Below are 5,643 nucleotides of genomic sequence, written 5' to 3'. Positions count from 1 at the left end.
GGAGTAGCACATCCGTCCATTATTTGCTAATAACTCGATAAATAATAATTGTAGCGAGTTTGGTGTTATGATATATATTGTTAGAAACCGTCTATATTACAGTGATATCACGTCGAAAATCGTCTAGGACCGATACGGAAAAAGTTTCCTCTTAGCGGTGGGACTTAGAAAAATTTCCAGAGTTTTGTCGACGGAGTAGCACATCCGTCCATTATTTGCTAATAACTCGATGAATAATAATTGTAGCGAGTTTGGTGTTATGATATATATTGTTAGAAACCGTCTATATTACAGTGATATCACGTCGAAAATCGTCTAGGACCGATAGGGAAAAAGTTTCCTCTTGGCGGTGGGACTTAGAAAAATTTTCGTCGAACGTCCGACGGAGTAGCACATCCGTCCATTATTTGCTAATAACTCGATAAATAATAATTGTAGCGAGTTTGGTGTTATGATATATATTGTTAGAAACCGTCTATATTACAGTGATATCACGTCGAAAATCGTCTAGGACCGATACGGAAAAAGTTTCCTCTTGGCGGTGGGACTTAGAAAAATTTCAGAGTTTTGTCGACGGAGTAGCACATCCGTCCATTATTTGCTAATAACTCGATAAATAATAATTGTAGCGAGTTTGGTGTTATGATATATATTGTTAGAAACCGTCTATATTACAGTGATATCACGTCGAAAATCGTCTAGGACCGATAGGGAAAAAGTTTCCTCTTGGCGGTGGGACTTAGAAAAATTTCCAGAGTTTTGTCGACGGAGTAGCACATCCGTCCATTATTTGCTAATAACTCGATAAATAATAATTGTAGCGAGTTTGGTGTTATGATATATATTGTTAGAAACCGTCTATATTACAGTGATATCACGTCGAAAATCGTCTAGGACCGATAGGGAAAAAGTTTCCTCTTGGCGGTGGGACTTAGAAAAATTTTCGTCGAACGTCCGACGGAGTAGCACATCCGTCCATTATTTGCTAATAACTCGATAAATAATAATTGTAGCGAGTTTGGTGTTATGATATATATTGTTAGAAACTGTCTATATTACAGTGATATCACGTCGAAAATCGTCTAGGACCGATAGGGAAAAAGTTTCCTCTTGGCGGTGGGACTTAGAAAAATTTCCAGAGTTTTGTCGACGGAGTAGCACATCCGTCCATTATTTGCTAATAACTCGATAAATAATAATTGTAGCGAGTTTGGTGTTATGATATATATTGTTAGAAACCGTCTATATTACAGTGATATCACGTCGAAAATCGTCTAGGACCGATAGGGAAAAAGTTTCCTCTTGGCGGTGGGACTTAGAAAAATTTTCGTCGAACGTCCGACGGAGTAGCACATCCGTCCATTATTTGCTAATAACTCGATAAATAATAATTGTAGCGAGTTTGGTGTTATGATATATATTGTTAGAAACCGTCTATATTACAGTGATATCACGTCGAAAATCGTCTAGGACCGATAGGGAAAAAGTTTCCTCTTGGCGGTGGGACTTAGAAAAATTTCCAGAGTTTTGTCGACGGAGTAGCACATCCGTCCATTATTTGCTAATAACTCGATAAATAATAATTGTAGCGAGTTTGGTGTTATGATATATATTGTTAGAAACCGTCTATATTACAGTGATATCACGTCGAAAATCGTCTAGGACCGATAGGGAAAAAGTTTCCTCTTGGCGGTGGGACTTAGAAAAATTTTCGTCGAACGTCCGACGGAGTAGCACATCCGTCCATTATTTGCTAATAACTCGATAAATAATAATTGTAGCGAGTTTGGTGTTATGATATATATTGTTAGAAACCGTCTATATTACAGTGATATCACGTCGAAAATCGTCTAGGACCGATAGGGAAAAAGTTTCCTCTTGGCGGTGGGACTTAGAAAAATTTCCAGAGTTTTGTCGACGGAGTAGCACATCCGTCCATTATTTGCTAATAACTCGATAAATAATAATTGTAGCGAGTTTGGTGTTATGATATATATTGTTAGAAACCGTCTATATTACAGTGATATCACGTCGAAAATCGTCTAGGACCGATAGGGAAAAAGTTTCCTCTTGGCGGTGGGACTTAGAAAAATTTTCGTCGAACGTCCGACGGAGTAGCACATCCGTCCATTATTTGCTAATAACTCGATAAATAATAATTGTAGCGAGTTTGGTGTTATGATATATATTGTTAGAAACCGTCTATATTACAGTGATATCACGTCGAAAATCGTCTAGGACCGATAGGGAAAAAGTTTCCTCTTGGCGGTGGGACTTAGAAAAATTTCCAGAGTTTTGTCGACGGAGTAGCACATCCGTCCATTATTTGCTAATAACTCGATAAATAATAATTGTAGCGAGTTTGGTGTTATGATATATATTGTTAGAAACCGTCTATATTACAGTGATATCACGTCGAAAATCGTCTAGGACCGATAGGGAAAAAGTTTCCTCTTGGCGGTGGGACTTAGAAAAATTTTCGTCGAACGTCCGACGGAGTAGCACATCCGTCCATTATTTGCTAATAACTCGATAAATAATAATTGTAGCGAGTTTGGTGTTATGATATATATTGTTAGAAACCGTCTATATTACAGTGATATCACGTCGAAAATCGTCTAGGACCGATAGGGAAAAAGTTTCCTCTTGGCGGTGGGACTTAGAAAAATTTCCAGAGTTTTGTCGACGGAGTAGCACATCCGTCCATTATTTGCTAATAACTCGATAAATAATAATTGTAGCGAGTTTGGTGTTATGATATATATTGTTAGAAACCGTCTATATTACAGTGATATCACGTCGAAAATCGTCTAGGACCGATACGGAAAAAGTTTCCTCTTAGCGGTGGGACTTAGAAAAATTTCCAGAGTTTTGTCGACGGAGTAGCACATCCGTCCATTATTTGCTAATAACTCGATGAATAATAATTGTAGCGAGTTTGGTGTTATGATATATATTGTTAGAAACCGTCTATATTACAGTGATATCACGTCGAAAATCGTCTAGGACCGATAGGGAAAAAGTTTCCTCTTGGCGGTGGGACTTAGAAAAATTTTCGTCGAACGTCCGACGGAGTAGCACATCCGTCCATTATTTGCTAATAACTCGATAAATAATAATTGTAGCGAGTTTGGTGTTATGATATATATTGTTAGAAACCGTCTATATTACAGTGATATCACGTCGAAAAATCGTCTAGGACCGATACGGAAAAAGTTTCCTCTTGGCGGTGGGACTTAGAAAAATTTCCAGAGTTTTGTCGACGGAGTAGCACATCCGTCCATTATTTGCTAATAACTCGATAAATAATAATTGTAGCGAGTTTGGTGTTATGATATATATTGTTAGAAACCGTCTATATTACAGTGATATCACGTCGAAAATCGTCTAGGACCGATAGGGAAAAAGTTTCCTCTTGGCGGTGGGACTTAGAAAAATTTCCAGAGTTTTGTCGACGGAGTAGCACATCCGTCCATTATTTGCTAATAACTCGATAAATAATAATTGTAGCGAGTTTGGTGTTATGATATATATTGTTAGAAACCGTCTATATTACAGTGATATCACGTCGAAAATCGTCTAGGACCGATAGGGAAAAAGTTTCCTCTTGGCGGTGGGACTTAGAAAAATTTTCGTCGAACGTCCGACGGAGTAGCACATCCGTCCATTATTTGCTAATAACTCGATAAATAATAATTGTAGCGAGTTTGGTGTTATGATATATATTGTTAGAAACCGTCTATATTACAGTGATATCACGTCGAAAATCGTCTAGGACCGATAGGGAAAAAGTTTCCTCTTGGCGGTGGGACTTAGAAAAATTTCCAGAGTTTTGTCGACGGAGTAGCACATCCGTCCATTATTTGCTAATAACTCGATAAATAATAATTGTAGCGAGTTTGGTGTTATGATATATATTGTTAGAAACCGTCTATATTACAGTGATATCACGTCGAAAATCGTCTAGGACCGATAGGGAAAAAGTTTCCTCTTGGCGGTGGGACTTAGAAAAATTTTCGTCGAACGTCCGACGGAGTAGCACATCCGTCCATTATTTGCTAATAACTCGATAAATAATAATTGTAGCGAGTTTGGTGTTATGATATATATTGTTAGAAACCGTCTATATTACAGTGATATCACGTCGAAAATCGTCTAGGACCGATAGGGAAAAAGTTTCCTCTTGGCGGTGGGACTTAGAAAAATTTCCAGAGTTTTGTCGACGGAGTAGCACATCCGTCCATTATTTGCTAATAACTCGATAAATAATAATTGTAGCGAGTTTGGTGTTATGATATATATTGTTAGAAACCGTCTATATTACAGTGATATCACGTCGAAAATCGTCTAGGACCGATACGGAAAAAGTTTCCTCTTAGCGGTGGGACTTAGAAAAATTTCCAGAGTTTTGTCGACGGAGTAGCACATCCGTCCATTATTTGCTAATAACTCGATGAATAATAATTGTAGCGAGTTTGGTGTTATGATATATATTGTTAGAAACCGTCTATATTACAGTGATATCACGTCGAAAATCGTCTAGGACCGATAGGGAAAAAGTTTCCTCTTGGCGGTGGGACTTAGAAAAATTTTCGTCGAACGTCCGACGGAGTAGCACATCCGTCCATTATTTGCTAATAACTCGATAAATAATAATTGTAGCGAGTTTGGTGTTATGATATATATTGTTAGAAACCGTCTATATTACAGTGATATCACGTCGAAAATCGTCTAGGACCGATAGGGAAAAAGTTTCCTCTTGGCGGTGGGACTTAGAAAAATTTCCAGAGTTTTGTCGACGGAGTAGCACATCCGTCCATTATTTGCTAATAACTCGATAAATAATAATTGTAGCGAGTTTGGTGTTATGATATATATTGTTAGAAACCGTCTATATTACAGTGATATCACGTCGAAAATCGTCTAGGACCGATAGGGAAAAAGTTTCCTCTTGGCGGTGGGACTTAGAAAAATTTTCGTCGAACGTCCGACGGAGTAGCACATCCGTCCATTATTTGCTAATAACTCGATAAATAATAATTGTAGCGAGTTTGGTGTTATGATATATATTGTTAGAAACCGTCTATATTACAGTGATATCACGTCGAAAATCGTCTAGGACCGATATTTAAAAATTTTCCTCTTATTTGTGGGACTTAGAAAAATTTTCAAAGTTCGGTGAATTATGAAAAGTTGGTTATTTTGTGTAAAATAATATAGAAATATTAAAATTTATTATATTTTGTGAAAAAAATTTTTATACTTTTTTCGCTCTAAGTTCCAACAGCCCCGCCGGGAGGTCTGTTGCCGCGGCGGTTTGCGGCCATAAGCGCGCGTGCTATTGACCGCGCGGCGCCGGCGTCCCGGCCGGCCGTTCGGTATCTATAAGAGAGTCGACGGTTCGGTCGAGTCGGTCGGTGCAGCGCGCGTCTGTGGCTATTCTACGATCTCGGTCGAGAAGCAGTCATGGGCGCCTCGAGACTTCGGTCTTGACTGTTTCGTACCGTGCTTCGTATCGAATTATTCTCTACACAGCATTGCCACGGGTCGGTGTCCTAGACCGAATGGCCCTTATGTGGCGAGCCTTCCCTTAGTGGAGGTTGGTGACTTGTATTCACTTTTGTGTTTACTCGTACTAACTGA

The sequence above is a fragment of the Halictus rubicundus genome, unplaced genomic scaffold (assembly GCF_050948215.1).
Source record: "Halictus rubicundus isolate RS-2024b unplaced genomic scaffold, iyHalRubi1_principal scaffold1244, whole genome shotgun sequence".
NCBI classification, from domain to species: Eukaryota; Metazoa; Arthropoda; class Insecta; order Hymenoptera; family Halictidae; genus Halictus; species Halictus rubicundus.
Note: the sequence above shows the minus strand (reverse complement) of the source record.